This window comes from Drosophila pseudoobscura, chromosome X (genome assembly GCF_009870125.1).
Source record: "Drosophila pseudoobscura strain MV-25-SWS-2005 chromosome X, UCI_Dpse_MV25, whole genome shotgun sequence".
Lineage (NCBI taxonomy): Eukaryota > Metazoa > Arthropoda > Insecta > Diptera > Drosophilidae > Drosophila > Drosophila pseudoobscura.
In genome coordinates this window covers 59064145-59081172 of record NC_046683.1, presented here as the reverse complement: position 1 = coordinate 59081172, position 17028 = coordinate 59064145, and the positions used below count along the sequence as shown (strand labels likewise).

The 17028-nt window shown below is 49.0% G+C and overlaps 1 protein-coding gene across 3 annotated transcripts in view; it reads left to right on the top strand.

Annotated features, from left to right (window-relative positions):
• The window catches only part of Src64B (Tyrosine-protein kinase Src64B), a 33139-nt gene that overhangs the window by 1524 nt on the left and 14587 nt on the right, over positions 1-17028 (top strand). For all 3 annotated transcript variants that reach the window (XM_033382754.1, XM_015188255.2, XM_001352612.4), the window contains one exon: positions 9664-9697. The gene's annotated coding sequence lies outside the window, so the exon portion shown is untranslated. Of the gene's footprint in view, positions 1-9663; positions 9698-17028 lie in introns of those variants that run through there.

The following is a 17028-nucleotide window of genomic DNA, read 5'->3' as shown; positions in this document are numbered from 1 at the left end:
AAGTAGAAAGGACGGCAATATTCGGGTCCCGAATTGATTGATACCCTTGCAGATCAAGCAATTCGATGTTGATTAAATTTGGTAGTAATCGGTTTGGTTTAGAGACAACACGTGCACGTGAACTGATACAAAATGCTTAAATGATCTCTGCCTTGCAAACATCTGGTGTATTATATTAGTACCCACATCAAGGGTATAAAGAGATCGAGCCTGTCAAAGAGGAAGAGAGAGAGAAAGAGATCTGCTCTCCCGCTGCAGTTTCTATTTATGCTGCGCTTCTGGCTGCTCGCTGCAGTCTGCGGCTCTGCTCTGCTCTGCTCTGCTGATAAAAGCAAATCCATTTTTATTGCTCGGCTGCTGCGCGGTCGCCACAGGCTGCTGTAAAAGTCAAAGAGCATTTTGTTATTGGGATTGCTGCTTTTGTAATTGTCTGTAATTTAGTCTTCGAGCAGGAGAGGGAGGCTGTTCTACAGTCAGCCAGCAGAAGCAGCAGCAGCTGGCATCAGCGTCGGCGTCGGCGCAGCAGCTGCTGCTCTCTTTCTCACTCTCTCTTCATTGCCTGCCTGCCTGCCTGCCGCCGGCTCGCTATTTTCGGCATTTTTGTGTCGGCTGCTGCTCCGCCGCCCCGCACTCCAACCCACGCCGCATGTATTTATTTACCTTTTGGTGTCTTGTTTATTATTCCCTCCCCCGCCCCGTTGTCAAGTTCTCTCTTAATCCCCGTTGTGCTTTGAAGTTCAAGCCACAATTTTGTTTGGATTTTTCAGCTATTTTTGTAGCCTTTCTGCGCTCCACTGAAGCTTGCCCTGCCCTGCCCTGCCCTGCCGCTGGGAGGGAGGCTGGGAGCTGCTCCCAGTTCCTCTTTTCTATGTTTCCCTCTGTGGCTAGCCGCTGACGCTGATAAAGCCCGCAAATAGTTTGCCTTCGTTTTTCATACCCTTTCAGAGTTTATTCTCTTGCTTCCTCGTAACCCCCCTGATGCTGTGAAATGGGAGGCAATTATGCTTTTTGGCCTCCGCCCTCCTCTTGCTCTTTGACTCCACTCTCGCTCCTCCTCTGTCTCTGGTAATCATTGAAAAATGGCAATCGTAAATGCTTGAAACGAGTAAATCTGCTCAACTCGACCAACGGCATGTTGGGATCTTTTCATTTCTCTATTTCGCTTGCTGTGTTTCTCTTCTGTTTTTTTTTTTTTTTGCACACAAAGCGTTTTCAAAGGCAATCAAAAGCAGGAGAGGCGGGGGTGAGAGGAGTAGCCAAACAACAACTGTAAAAGTAGTCAAAGCACAAGTGGAAAGCAGGGGCGGCAGCGGCAGTGGAAGAAGCACAAGTAGAAAATTCAATTGTTCGCAGCTCTCTTTTGCTCCTCCTTTGTGCTCGCTGTGTGCAGTGTGTGGAGGTGCAGTGGTGTGCGTGTGTCGTCCACTTAGCCCGCAAACAATGCGCGTTTTATTGATAACGAAAAACGAAGAAACGGAACGAAAGACGAGAAACAAAAAAAAAACTGAAAGTGCGTGGCAAGTGGAAAATGCAGATAGTGGAGGGAGTAGGTAGTAGCGAGCGGGAGAGCGTGGGTCTAGAGGTGGTAGTGTATGTGTGTGTGTGTGTGTGTGTGTGTGTGATATATTTGGGTGGGTTGTGTCCGGGCGATCCTTCGTCGTCCTGCACGATGCTGGGCAATGTTTGTTCCATTGCGTTCCCATTCCCATTATCAAACTGTTGTTCCAGCCGTTCCAAGCGGTACCAGCCGTTCCAAGCAGTTCCAGCCGCTCCAAGCAGTTCCAGCTGTTTCCTAATAATTTGCTGCAGTCGTGTCTGATATCAGATCGGCTGTTTTTTTTTGCCATAGACTGCCACACCTAGCTGCAGCAGTAGAGGTATTACAAATGGCAGCAGACCGGCAGAGTGAGTAGAACAGGAAAAATAAGTGGAAAAATAACCACTGCAGCGTGTAGCTCTGGTTTAAAAGCATATCCTTTGCCTCCTTGGATGCCTAGAAATTGTCAGGTATTTGATGAACTTATTTTCTATTTGTTTGCCCCGTTATAATGTCTCCATTGACATAGTTCTCTAATGCCAAATGGAATGGACATCAATCTGCTTAATGGATGCAGTCGCAGCTCTCCGGCCCTCTGACCCAGGCTGCTGCTCTGCAGTTGACCTCAGACTCAGGTCCATTGTCTCTCCCTCTCTCTCTCTCTCTCTCCCTCTCGTTTAAAGTTGAAAGTTTTTTATGCCAATTTAAAAGTTTCCTCTTCGAGATACCCTTACAGAAGGTATTTGGTATTAGATCACAAAAGAGCTCCTCACTCCTTCTCTCTCTCTCTATAGTCCCTTGTTCTCCCCTTGACCATCATCCTCCATATCCTTTCCATCCATCGTTTCATCATAGTAGTTTTTCAATCTTTTAACCCAAATCGAACCCAAATCAAATCCTAGTTCTAGCCTTTGATCCCAAAGAATCGCATAGAATCCACAGGAGTTGGATGGTTTGCTCTCCGTTCACCTGGAAGTGTATGTGATATTCGTTTAGCTCTTCTTTCTTGTTTTTGTGTCGTGGGGAAAATGTTGCATTTCATTCGTGCGCTGTACAGGTGACTGACTGGCGGTTGCTGGAGTCCAGCTGTGGAGCAAAAGTTTATCTGCCGCTGCAGGGCGCAACATTGCATTTTGCAATTGTTTTTATTCGGTCACTTTTTATGGGTATCCACTGTTCTACCTGTGGGCGAGGGGGTGGCTGCTGCCGGCTGCCTGCGGTGGGGAAAAAGTTCTAATTTATGTCGTCAAGTTTTACGCCTGGAAAGAAGAAAAGTTTGTTGTCAGTTTTAATGGTCAAGCGGTGTTGGCAAGAGAAGCGGGGGGCGGGGGGTAAATGGAAATGAAAACGGACACGGACACGGACACGGGCCTGGGCACGGACACGAGGATGAGGATGTTGCTCTATGACCGGCTAACCCAAAAGCCCCACACTGGACACGACTCGGTTGGTGCGACGGGGTCAGGCGGCATGCCGGGGGCCAATTAGATTTATGGCATTAGCACAGGTCGTTGGCTATAAAGCACTCGAACGCTTACGGCGGGAAAAATCAACGTGAAAATGGAAACCAGTGGCAGGGCAGGGCAGGGCAGGGCAGAGGCTGACGAGGAGGAGGAGGATCCCCACACACACACGCACGCACACACACACATCCCCATACATTCTCAAAAACAGGCAGAGCAGAAGGCCCCAGGAACATTGTTTGTTCCGCTCTCTTCCGCTCTTACTTCCCTTCATGCACTCCCACTCTCTCGCTCTCCCACTCTCCCGCTCTCCACTTGCTGTACTGTGCTCCCCTCTACCTCATACTCCCCACTTTAGCCGGCACTCGAGTGCACATCCGCTGGGCAGCAAAACATTGTTTCATTCCATAAACCGCGCCGACTACTTTAGCCCCAAGGTATATGGAAGACAAGGTGGGGCGTTGCAGTGCACGCACAGATCGTGAGAGAGATGCGGCAATCGAGAGAGGGAGAGCGAGAGATCGGGAAGGGGTGTGGGCGTACCCTGCTATAAATCTACCTTGCTTTTGCACTTCATGCACTCGCTGCTGGGCCTCGCCGTCGATGGTGGTGTTGTTTCCGACCCCCACCCGCCGCTCTCACACTCGAAAGCTTTGTTCGGCAACGTGTTCCGGTTTGCCATTCATTCTTTTGCATTGGCCCTTCCTTGCCCACCTCTCGCCTGGCGCTCTCTCTCACTCTTACTGCTCTCGTGGCTCTCCTGCCTCTCGCTTTCCCTCTTCCCTTTTCCATGAGCTACAGTGACGCGTGTGCTCCTGGGCCGCCGCACACATTTCCGGACTCTCAACCGGACTCTTTCCCCCCCTCCGCCCTGTGTTTCTGTGGGGTGGTTATTGTTGCTTTGGTCGCTGGCTTTTTTCTTTTTTTTTTTTTGGCTAGTTTTCGATTTTATCGATTTTCATAAAGCAGCTTTTATGGGCAGCGGCACATTTCAGCGACAAAAGGCTTTGCCGCCTCCTGTTACTCCAATTAGAGAGAGAGCCAGAGCGCGGGCATGTGAAAGAGAGCACCATACATATTTGGCATTCCAATTTGCAGCTGTAGCTGCAGCTGGGGGTGGGGGTGGGTGCAAGGGGCTATTTGTGTTTGGCTTCCAAAAATTGGGCTTCAACTTTTACACAATCAGGCTTTTCCAGGGTGTCCTTCCACATCCCTTTTTTTTAAGGGTATTCTGCCATCCAACTAATCAACAAAGTAAAGCTTCAATGACCAATTAGCAAGCAGTGCAGAAAGCAGTGAGTAGCAAAGCCTGTATGGCAGTCAATTGGCAAGCAGTTCAAGCGGCAAGCAGTGCTTAACTACGGTTTCTTTCGTGCACATAAAAACTACTCCAACGAATGGAGCAGTTGCCCCCACACTGTCCCCCCCCTGTCGGTCAGCAGGAACTTGAAGTAAACATCATACAGGCTTACTGCAGCTGCAGCAAGTCTGCAACCAGCGACCCAGTTCGTGCCCCAACTTATAGAAAGACGACCAAGCCCCAAAGTAGAATATATATCTCTTCCTTTTTGCTTTTTGCCGACTTAATGAAAACTTTTTAATTACAAGGATCAGGGACAATAAAAGTTTATGAGGCGAAAAGCTCTCTCCCTGCTCTGCGCTGCGCTGCTCTGCTCTGCTGTAATTTTCTTGCAAATAAATACGAAAAGCGTGGCAAAAACTAATAAAACTAGTAGATCCAACTCTCAGCTGCTGGAACTATCATCCCATCCATGAGGAAAAACGCCCGCAGAAACAACAAGAAAATCGAGTTGAAGTTTCGCCTTTTAATGGTAAAGTAAAGTTTGGCTAATCCCTGCCAAAAAAACAACAACAAAAAAATGAGAGAAATATTTATAGAGAAAAAGTGGAAAAAGAGGGCCAATAAACACAGACAGTGGGATGTGCTGTGCGGACTGTTGCGCTGATATTGGATTTTGGCAGAAAGTTTTGGCTCAAACGGTGGGGGGGGAAGGGAGAAAGAGAGGGTAGAGGGTGGAGGTGGAGAAATCTGGTTATGGCCTGTGACAGTGGCAACAAAATGGCAAATCGATTTCCAAATGCAATCTCTGCAAAGGATATTCAGGCTAATATTCAAATGAAATTTCCGTACATTGAACCCCAGAGAGAGAGAGATGGAGAGAGAGATGTGTAGATACAGCCCTTGCCTCCCCCTCCCCCTCCCCCCCGACAAGGTGTGAATGTGCCGCAGGAGGATGTGAAAATGGTTAGAGGCAGGATGAGCGAGGGAGAGCTGCCAAGAGATGCGGGGAGGGGGGGAGGAAACCAGATAAATATAAACACGAAAGTGGAGCACACAAACCCCGGAGCCGCAATAGCTGTCATGGGAGGGATTTCCCAGGACCCACAACCAGGAAGATGGAGTTGAAACCGATGTAAAGGAATTTCCTACCCTTTTCTGCTGCCTGGCTCTAGCTTTAGCCCTAGCTCTCTCTGGGTAATTCCCCCAACGCTTGAGGAACTTGACAAAACTTCACATTTTCCATGGACGGCGGTGAAGGGGGAGAGGGAGAGATGAAAGTCATAGACAAACAGGCACTCGAAACCTTCAAATGAAATTAAAAAGTTAAGCCAGGAGTGTATGTTGGTGTATGTTGGTGTGTGCAACCCTTAAATGCTCTCACTCCAACCCCAAGATGTGCTTCTGTAACTTCTTCTTCCGCATCTGTTAAGACATTAGAAGGCCACTCTGTAGCCAGCAACAGAAACTTAGTCAGAGATGCCCCTTGCCGGCGGCACTAACATTTATAATTAGCGACAACTGCTAGGAATTTTCAAGTTCTAAATGTGATGAATGGCTGTGGAAAAGTTGGGGTTTTTTTTCTACTGAAAAACCCATACAAAAATCACTTAATGTTGAACTTTTGTGGCAAGTTTGTGACATTTAATAATAGCCAAATGATTATCGTGCCGAAAACCTTCATTCCTTTCCCACCCATTCATAAAGTTTGTCGTTTATTCTCGGTTCTATATCCAACACGTGAATTCCTCGTGACAAATACGTGATAAATTGGTTGTATATCATCGCCCCCAGAGAACCTGAGATGCCATCAGAGCCTCAGAGCCCCAGAGCCCCAGAGCCTCAGACATGCAATGCTCATCGTTCACATGTAGGTCTCTCTGGACGGGTCTTGAGTTATACGAATGCGCTTTGTGGGGGAGAAAGGGAGCTCCCCATGAGGGCCACACAGACGGTGAAAGAGGGGAGCTCTGCCGTAGTTTCCATGGGAATTTCTGGGAATATTATGTGTAGTTCTGCCTTTGGCGGTGGGAGGGGATTTGTATCTTAAACGTACATCTTCTTTAGCCACAATCTATCTTGCTGCCACCAGTCGGTGTCCCCCGCCCCCTAGAGAGGGAGAGGGGGAGGGGGAGCTTTGTCTGCTGTGTAATTTGTCGCAAAAAGAGTTGTGTTTGTTTTTTTTTTGCAGTAGCGCTTCAATTGACTGTGTCCGTCCGTCCGTCCGTCCGTCCAGCTCTTGTGAGTAAATGTCACGCTGTGATTGCTCCGATAGCGAAATCTCAGTCCCAGAAGTGCACTCCCGTCTCCCGTCTCCCGTCTCCTGTCTCCCGTCTCCATTTGCTGCATTGCTGCGTTGCATGCTTTTGTCTCGAGTGGCATTGCAGTGGGGACTCCACTTGAGGCAGTTGAACACACAGCAGAAGCCGAAACTAAATCGAATTGAAGACAAGCGCCTCCCCCCTCCCCCCTCCCCCCACTTCCTGGGGCTCATTGCACTTTGCTGATTATTGTTGTTCCAATTTGTTGGCCGTGGGAGGGGGGATCTCTCTGTAATCAATTTGACATAGATTTTCCAAATCAATATATGCTTTTGTCACGACCAGAGGCGGCTAATGGGGCGGGGCGGGGTGGGGCGGGGTGGGGCATTTTGTGTGCCATTTTCCTGGAGGGAAAAGCCTAAACAGATAATTGTTTGACAAACAACAAACAGGAAAAACACCTCTTGCATTTCTCTCTCTCTCTCGCTCTCTCTTGTTTTTCCTATGGAATGAATCAATCTTCAATTTTGTGGCATTTCCTCAAATAGTTTCCGTAAATTGCAATTTATTTTGTGGCAAAGATAATTTTCGAATATTTTCAAGAAAATATTTTCCCACATTTGCACATCGATTGTGTGGCAGTGGCAGGAGGCAGGAGGCAGAAGGCAGCTGTACAACCAGAAAACTATTCACATTGCATGTCTGCCTCGTCCGCTTCTGCCTCGTGTCTGCCACTGTGCCACATAAATTGCTAAACATGCTGCACATTTGTTGTTGTTTATGGTTTATGGGGCTGGAGATTCGTTCCGGGGGCGGCTGGGTGGGGGCTCAAGGATCGACGGACAAGCCCGCTGAATAGTTGGTGTTTTATTAGTAGTTTTTTTTTGCCTGTTCTTGTTGCCGCCTTGTAACGGGGCTCTTGAGACCCCGCCGCCGACTGGGGGCGACAGCGGCCGCGTCTCTTTATCTGGACAGCACTTGAGATCTGTTTGGGTTCCATTTGTGTGGCGGAGTGTTTGCTCTGGAAATGATATGATGCCACGACAGGAAAACTGAACAAATGGTAATTGGAATGGCAGTATCTCTAGAGGAAATTGCGTTCTACTAAATTTCAATTTTTGTGTTTTATTTGAAAAAAATACTAAATTATATTCATCAGATTCGCAGCTTTGCTTTGAATTTCAGTGCAAATTAATTTGATAAAAGCCTAACCAACACTATATATGTTTAGTGTTGGGCAATATTCATTCGATCTTGAGGGTGTTTTCTCTAGAAAGCCAATCCTGAGTCATGATTGGAAAAGTTGGAACAACTTTATAGATACGGACTGCTCTTTCTATCCGCTCTTTCAATCTTTCAATCTGTTTGCACTCGATGATATTTTCCCATCAAACATTCTCGACATTCAGTCGCCAAATATTTGTCTCCACAGCCGTGGCCATATGACGCCTGCTCTCTCTCTCTCTCTCGCTCTCTCTCTCTCTCTTTTGCTATCTGAAAGTACTCGATCTAAAATAAACACGAGAGGAGCGCAGAGAGACCCTTCAAAATTGTTATGTGGGGCGTACACTCTTCAAAGGGGGGGAGGGGGGTGGGGGGGGGCGCGACTGAAGAGAGAGCAGCGGCGGGCCAGCTGACGGAAACCGAAAGTGATGCATCTGCTCTAACGACTTAGGGTCATGCTGTCGCACTCCTCACTCTCTCCTCCTCTCCTTCACACACACACGCACACACATCCTGAGACGTTCCCTGTGACTTTGTAAGCAGGTCACGTGAAGAAAAAAAAATAAAAAAGGCTGAAAGCCGAGGGGAGAGCGCCTGACAAAAGGAAGCTTGGCAGAGGCAGCGGCAGAGGCTAGCGGCAGAGGGCAGCGGCAGAGGCAGCGGCAGAGGGCAGCGGCAGCGGCAGAGGCTCCTGCCTTTTGCAAATAATTTGCTTGATTCCTTTTCTCTCTGCTTTGCTTTGCTTTGCTTTGTCTTGTGTCGTGTCTTGTTTTAACGCGTCGTCTTCTTTATTGTCGTTTGTCGCTCGGGCTCTGGCTCTGGCCTGGCAATTGTTTCAACGTGTTTGAAATACTTATCTTAAGCGTGGTCTAGGCACAAACAGAGCTCCAGGGTCTGGGTCGGTCGTCGTGCTCTCCCTTTGCATCTGTCGCTGTCTCCCGCTCCCGCGCCCGCTCTCTCGCCCGCTCTCGCTCTATCTCTCTCGCTTTGATGCTCTCTTTGGGCGGTTTGTTTTGGTTTATGCTTCGTCTGCTGATGTCGCTAACGCATACATACATACATACATACGTACATATCCAAATGAAGTTGCTGCTGGCTCTCGCTCTCTGTCTCTCTCTGTCTCTCTCTCACACACATTCACACATGAAAATCAATATTTGCGCCGCGTCGCCGTCAGCGTCATTTGCCCCTTGATTTTGTTGTTGCTATTATTATTACATTTTATTGCTCCTCTTTTGGCTTCTATTTGCTCTCTTTGTTTGCGCTTTAAGCGGTCTATCCCTCCGTGTGTCCATTTGTCCGTCCGTCAGTCCATCAGTCAGTCAGACAGACAGCAGCGTCAGCTGATAAGCGACAGAGGAGAGCCCCTCTGATGCGGATGTGAAAATGTGCCTGGGCAGGGGGCAGGGGCAGGGGCAGAGGAAGGGGTGGAGGCCTCTCTACCAAGAGTCATAAATGTACATATGCGAGTATTTTATCTAAATATGGAGGGGGGGGGGGGGGGGGGGGGCTACTCGGGGAAGTTCTGGCTACTAGAATCAGCCATTGCCATGCAGCCCCACAGTGGAGACCCCTCGAAAGATCGAGGCTGGTTCCTTGCCCCAAACAAGAGCTAAAAAGCCCCAAGAGAGTGGCTAACACATCTCCAAAATATCCACTAAAATCGATTGCTTGGGAATTACTGCAGAAATCAAGAAAGCAAAAGTTTCCCAATTCCAAAGCCGTACACAGGTCTGGAAACTGTTCAGTTTTGTATCCCACACTAAACCACGTAATGTCCATATCCGTATCCACTAATTGCATTTTCAAGTAGTTCTCTCTGTAAGCGAAATCATATAATTGACAAATTTGTCGCTTTGTCTCTTTATCTCGTTGCAGGTGACGGCGATAACCAGCTCTAAACGAATCAAAGGTGAGAGGGAGGACACACACACAACACACAACACACACACACACACACACACATACACATACACAGAGACAAGCACAAATGAAAATGGGGACTAATGGAAATGGAAATGGGAATATTTCCCAATTTCAGTTTTGTGTTTTTTCCTTCTTTTTTTTTTTGGACTGGGTTTTTCCTCTTTTTTTTTTGGGGATACTCTTTGATACTGCCAACTTTTTGTCATATGTCGCCTGGGTGTGTGTCCGCTGCAGGCGTTTTTGAACTTGCTCCACTTTTGGGTAGAAAGGGCTCCTGTGGGGGGCGGCGGGGGGTGGAGCAGGGCCAGAGGTAGGTGGCATCTGCTGGTGTCTGTTAGCCTTAATCTTTTTTGCATTCATCGTTGCGTCTCTTTCTCTGCCAAAAAAAAAGAGTCTATTTCTTCGTTTCTCGTTCTTTGTCTTGTTTCCTTTTCTTCCTTCTTCCCTCCACCCCCTGCCGGCAGCAATCTATGCCCAGTGTACCCCCGTTCTTCCTTCTCTCAGGAGATATCTATTGCTTCCCTCTCTCTCCCCCACTCCCCCCTCTGTCTCCCCTCCACAGCCATCGCTTGCACTCAAAGATAAAACGCGAAAATGTGCTGCTTGTTCTTTTTTCTTTCTTTTTTTTTTGTTCGTCCAACATCTGTGCTCAATTCCAACAAAAAAAATAAACCTGCCCACAGCACAAGAGATGCTGGGCGGCGGGAGGGGGGGTCTGGGGGGGAGAGTGGCCCCAGGAGAGGGACAGCAGCAGCGGCAGCAACAGCGGCAGCAGCCGTTTGCTCCAGTTCTTGAAGTGGAGTCCAAAACGAGTTTTTCGGCACTTGCCCAATCGCCGTACCAAGCCCCTCTGGACAGCCCCCCTCGGTCCCCCCTCGGCCCCTCTCACTCCGTCGAGAGTTGAGTTAGGTCCAGTTTCTAAAACGCGCAAAAGTTGGTTGTGCTTTTTGGGCCAGAAAATGAAAACCGTAGGCCTACCTACTATTGAGGTCTTGTGGAGCCACCCGAGAGTCCAAAGTATTAGCCGCTTTGCATGATAACTTTTCACATGTTGCTAAATGGTTGTAAAAAGATCTAAAACTACATTCAATGGAAGAATGGAAACCGCGAAACGGGAAACATAAAGAAAAACACAGACCCCGAATCGATCAACAGATCAGATATTGAGTTTTTATTGTACAAAAATCACTGGAAATCATTGGGAAATACTTAATCTCCAGGTTTTTAACTAAAAATCACTTGAAATATGGAATATTTGTTTACAAATAAATGTTGTATAGTTTTTAGTTTGCTTTATACAAAATATAGACTCAATCTTCCTAGGTTTTCCTTTGTAAAATTCCCAACTAAGAAAAAAGTGGTTGTGTTTTTTGAAAGAAAACCAATTTCTGGGTCCTTTCTCCATCATCTAGGGGTTGCCTCCCTATAGCCTTGCCTTCAAACCAATTGGAATGGTTAAAAACCCCCGCCGTTGTCTTCTGCCTCGCCTGGTGGTCTGCCATTTATGGACAATCCTTCAACTAATAGAAACAGACACACTTTTTTATTGCCCAATCCTCGAAAATCCACTTTGTTGGGTCTTGAACGCTGACGGATTTCTCTGAGATGAATTGAATTACCTTGCCAAGTCCGGCTTTGCGTGGAAGGATGAGGAAGGGGAAGGGGGGCAGGGGCAGGGGCAGGGGCAAAGCCAAGCCAGTGATGCATTGCCAGAGGCCAAGACGCGCGAGCCGCATCGATGCATTCCTCTCTCGCGCTCAACTCTTTTGTTGTCTCATGTCGGAACGTGTTCGAATCACCTGGTGCCCCCTGCTGCCCCTGCCAGGAGGAGGAGGGAGTACGAGTGGGGAGTGGGGAGTGGATGTGACACACGCGACATGTTGTGAAGGTGTGGATGTGGGCTGTGGGGGCCAGTGGAGAGGCAACCCTTCAATGCCGCCTAGACCAAACCCTCGGCACGTCTGGCGTCTCCGATTTCATGACTAATTACACGGGAACGAACGAACGCATGGGGCATGAGCCATGAGGCATGCGGCATGAGGCGCAAGGGCCAAGAGCGCCGACGGGTAAGGCGAGAAGGTTAAGCGGCTGTTCCCATGAAATTATGGGGGATTATATTTTTTGTTTTTTGTTTTTTGTTTTTCTTGTTGTTCCTCTCAGTACGGGCTTCACTGTACCAGTACCAGTGGGGCGTGGCCGGCAGCCAATTTCTCGTTGTTTTTTTTCTGCCTTTTTGGCTATTAATGAAGTAATGGAGCTGCCACTGGCACTGGCACTGCCACTGCTGCTGGTGCTGCTGGCTCCCCTCCAGGGGGAAGCCCCCAGAATGCTGCTGCCGCAAGGAGTTGGCGGGGGGTGGGGGAGGGGGTTGCATCGTTATTTGGTTTCATGCATAAAATAGCTGCACATAAGTGCAACGTAACGGCTGCAAGCTGCAGCATGAAATGTTGATGAAAATTTAATGAAATTGCAACGGCAGCAACGGCAGCGGCAGCGTCGCAGAGAGAGGATCGGTCCGGTCCGGTCCGGCATGGCATGGCATGGCATCGCATCGCATCTTCCTCGTTTGACCTCGTTGTGGGATAAAATGCAATTTTGCGCTGCTAGTTTTTTGAGTGGCACGAGCACACACACACAGACACACACCTATAGCCATGTGGCACACAGTCTTTCATTTTAATAGGTGTAAAAGCCTTAAGTTTATAAAATTATGCTCCTCGGGGGAAAAACTGTGGCATGAGCACTGAGATAAAAAAGTAGCGAATATTTCGGGACAGGATGCCACAAAGAGAGGTGGGAGAGGACCTTCCGAGCGATGGGATGAAGGATTAACCGGATTAGGGACTGCAACTGGAAGGCTAAAGAGCCAGAAGCACCACTCGCCTTCTCTCTCTCCCAGTGAGACGCCTCCTATGATAGTTTTCTTAGTGTGAAAAAAGGTATCTGGTATCCTGATGTTGCGGCACGTGTTCCGCGACTCTCAAGGAGAGCTTTTATTTCCATGAAATTGTTCAAAATTTGAATGGGGGAATTTCTTGCAGTGCACAAATCGGTTGCCCTGTTGCAAGCTGTTGCATAAATCAACTTCACCTGCACTCCGTGTGTCCTCTCCTGGGCTGCCGTGTGCGTCTGTTTGTGTTTCAGATAACTGCAGAGCTAAGCGCCCCGCTTGAAACTATGTCAAGCCTGCCCCAGACGCCTCTTGCCACACCCGCACCCGCACATACGCCAGCATATTCGTGCCCCAGCGGAGGAGGTGGAGCCTCTCTCTGATGCTGCCGCTGCAACAGCCATCATGTATGCTCTATAAAATATTTGTTTAAACTTGCACTCTGGCCGCACGCCCACCCTGCCGCCCCTCGCTTGTGGTGTTGATAAGCACACTTTGGCTGGCTGCCACTTGAGGCAACGCAACGGGTAATCACAACTTAAATGAGTAGTTTAATTTCGTTCAAGTGCAGCGGCAGCCGAGAGGGGGGCAGGGGCGGGGGGCAGGGGCAGAGACATCATCTGAGAAGCTAAACATAGACGATAGATACAGGCTGTGGCAAGTTGCATTCCCGGATTGCGGCTGCACGGAATCGTTGTTTATTGTTTTCCCTTAAATTGTTGTTTATGTCTGCACTCGGGACCGAGGAGATGCAACTGCAACATCATCATCATCATCAGAGAGAGAGCTCTCTGCTGCCTGCCTCGTCAAGAACCTGACAATTTGTACCCGTCTCGAGCCTCTGCGTTGGGTGTTGGGGCAAGAGTTGTGGCAGGCGGCAGCAACTGCAATAAAAGTGCTAAAAAGTTTCATGCCCCCAGACTGCATCCTGTCATAGGGTCCTGCCGCATGCCGCATGCCGCATGCCGCTTGCCCCATGCCGCCTGCCGCCTCATCATACAATTTTTTAATCTTTTAAAACTGAGCTGCATTGTTTTTGTTTGCCCCTGCCACTGGCTGCTGCTGCATTTCAAGTTGTCAAGCCAGAAGGAGAAAAGGAGAAAAGGAGAAAAAGAGACTGCCACACAGTCCACCCCTAAGACCCGGGCTCTCAATCCCTGTCCTTGCCTATTCCTCGGGCCTAATGAGAGCATTATAACTTTGTGGCAAACTTTGTTGCGGCCTCCATACCTCCCCCATCCCCCCCCCCCATTCTCTCTCTGCAGAAAACTAAGAACTAAAAGCGGCAGCTACAGTTGCTAATGAGAGAAAGAGTTTCAAAGCCAGACTTGTGTCTGTATAAAACATGCGAGAGAGGCTACGTACAGTCAATGCTCTCGAGTGCGGGCCCAGTCGGGGAAAGTAGATATAATTAGAGAACTGGAGGATCTGCCAACGTTGCCATTGTCCAACGATCCCCACAAAATGGTAGCAATGGGTAGAGCCAGCAGGAAGATATTGAAAATTCTTCTACAATAGAACTCTGAGCATTGGGGGGACTGGTGGACAGTGCCGTTATCTAGCGAACCACAAAAAATACCACCGATGGGACGAGTATTTCCAGCCGTAATGAAGAAATCCAGAATTTTATACAGGACTTTTTAGAAGAAAACACTTTTTAAGGCGGGTTTTTAGAAACCTTTTGGGGCTACCTTTAATAGAATTTTGAGGATATTTTGTAGGACATTATTAAAGATATGCTAGCGGCAAAGGAGGAGGCAGGATCCTTTAGGATATTTGGTGTATTTTTGAGGCTATTTTGAAAGACTTTTGTGGCATTCTCGATGGGTATTTTACAGTCGAATTATCGTCGAAGGCTTTCGCCACCCACTCGTTCTCTTTTGCCCCTTTTCTCTTGTCCCTTTTGCCTGCTTTCTTGCTGTTCTTCTTTCTTTCTCGTCTTCTGGTGGCTATCTCTCGTTTCATTCATAATTTCTGTCGCATATGCAAATGCGGGGGTTGTTGCTGCTCTTGGAGTGTTGCAGGATGTGCCCACCCCCCCACCACCCCCCCTCCACCCTTATGTGCACATACCTGTGTGGTGGGTGGTGGGTGGTGGGTGGCGGGTGGTTTCTGGTGGGTGGGTGGCACTTTGTCGCGTTGTCAACCTTTTGTGGGCGATGTTTCTCTATTTCTGTTATGTTGTGTTACCGTTACCCGACTGGGAGTCCCCCCCCCCACCTCCACCCCCCAAGTGTCTGCCAATGTCTGCTGTCTGTCTCCAGCTCCTGGCCGTGCCTCCTTCGGTTGTGTCTGCCACTGTCGCCGCACGTACACAGAAATGACATCAGTCTCCCCTGGGAGGGGGCAGGGTGGTGCTCCTGCCCCAGCTCCAGCTCCGACTCCGGCTCCGGCTGCATCCCTGAAGTAAGGAAATTAAATACTCAAAGTCGGATGTTGGTGAAATTTCCGTTTGGAAAATGTGTTAAAATTTGCCAACTGTTGGAAAGTATTCCATTTATTCAAATCAGAAATTGTTGTTGCTTTCGCCACCCCCTTAATGGTTGTTGTTGCCTGCCCGCTCTTCCCCTCCCCCGCACCCTCCCCTTCGCCCTCTCTTGTGGAAGAGAATTCCAGGGGAATTTGTGTATAATTTTTATGGCCATTTAATTGCATATTTAGGCCAATTTCGAATTATAATCAATTCTCTTCACTCCCCCCCCCCCCCTCTCGTCCCTCTCCTACCTCGACTCTAGCCCCTCTGTTCCACCCCCCCCTTTCAATTAGTGGGGCTTTAATGACATTTGGCCTCTGCTTGCTCCCCTGATAATGCCTCCCCTCCCCCACCCCCGGCCCGCTGCCTGGTCTCTTCGCTTTTGTCGGTGCACTTTTGCCCCAATTTCCTACTGCTGCAGTCCCTCCTTCCCTCCTTCCCTCCTCCCCTGCCACTGCGCCAAAAAATGCAATGGAAGGCGATATAAAAGGCAAAAAGGCTTTGCAGCCTCATTTCGTTTCTCTTTGGCCTACGCCTCTGCTTTGCTCTGCCCCGCTCCGCTCCGCTCTGTTCTGTTCGGTATTTTTTTTTTTTTTTTGGACACCCTTTGTTGCAGTTGCGGCTGTGTGTTGCATGTAACACTTTTACTTGGTGGGGGGGCCCCGAGAGCCGACTTGGTCACAAATGTCACGCAAATGTGGAGCATGTCATGTGTTTTTGCATGCAAATGCAATTCACACGAGGAGGAGCAATGGCAGCAGAAGCAGGGGGGGAGGCAAGAAGAGCGTGGCATGCTCTCTCTGTCTCTCTTTTTCCCCGGGTTGATCGTGTGCATGCTGGCCACATGGCGAGCACTGCGAGAGGTAGAGGGAGAGGGGAAAGAGGTTCAGTTACATTACTTTTTTTTGTCGATAATACGCCCTGGTTGATATAATGGACGATATCTTACAGGGGCAGGGGGGGAACTAGAGATGGAAAACCCAGATAGGGAGAGACAAAAACCACAGGCAAGACTGGGGGACAGGTCGAAGTGGCAGAGAGCATTAATGATGGAACTTTAGCCAAGCTTTAGGTCAGACCCAGGAGGCTTCCGCCAGGAGCTCTCTTTCGGGGCCTTATTTTTGGGCTGTGGGTGAGTTCGGAAGAAGAGTCTAGATCTAGAGAGAGAGAGAGAGAGAGAGAGAGAGGGCCAGTAGTGCCTCACCCTCTATTCGCCCCTCACTCTTTTGCTCTCCTGCAAAAAACGAAGCAGAAGCCCAGAAGGATAGCGATGAGGAGAGGCTCAAGCAGTCCTTTCTATCGCGCTCTCACATCTCCCATCTCCAATTTCCATTGGAAGCCATTTCTAGTCCCCGAACTGGAGGCAAACCATGATAAGCGGGCCACCCCCCCTCTCCCCCTCATCTGGCATGCCCCATGCCCCATCCACCATCTACACCACTTACACGCTGCTCCGCCCTATCGATATTCATTTGTACATTTCTGTGTTTTTTCTTGGGTTTTGGGTTTTGGGGTCACCTAATGACTCGCCAGCGTTTAAATTTTATTTTGTCCGATAAGCTGTCGACGTTACTGCCACGGCCGATGCCTGGGCCGATGCCGATGCCGATGCCTTTGCTGCTGCTTCTGTTGTGCGTTCTGCGTGGAGTCTTAATGGCTTATCAGGCAGTGTGTTGGAGTGCACCCTCCTCCGCTACTACGCTCCCCCGCTACTCCGCCCCTCCGCTACTCCGCTCCCCTATTCCCACACACCTCGAGTGTTGAAATCCCCACTCTGGTGTGGTAGGCCGCGCTTGACCCAATTGGAGGGTGTGCGAGAGAGAGGGAGACGGAGAGACACAAGAGAAATGGCCTGCCGGTGGCCACAAGATTTCGATTCGGTTACGTTTTGAGTAATTGCTGCACTCCCAGCTACAGTTCCAGGTTCCCGGTTCCACACACACAGAGATAATAC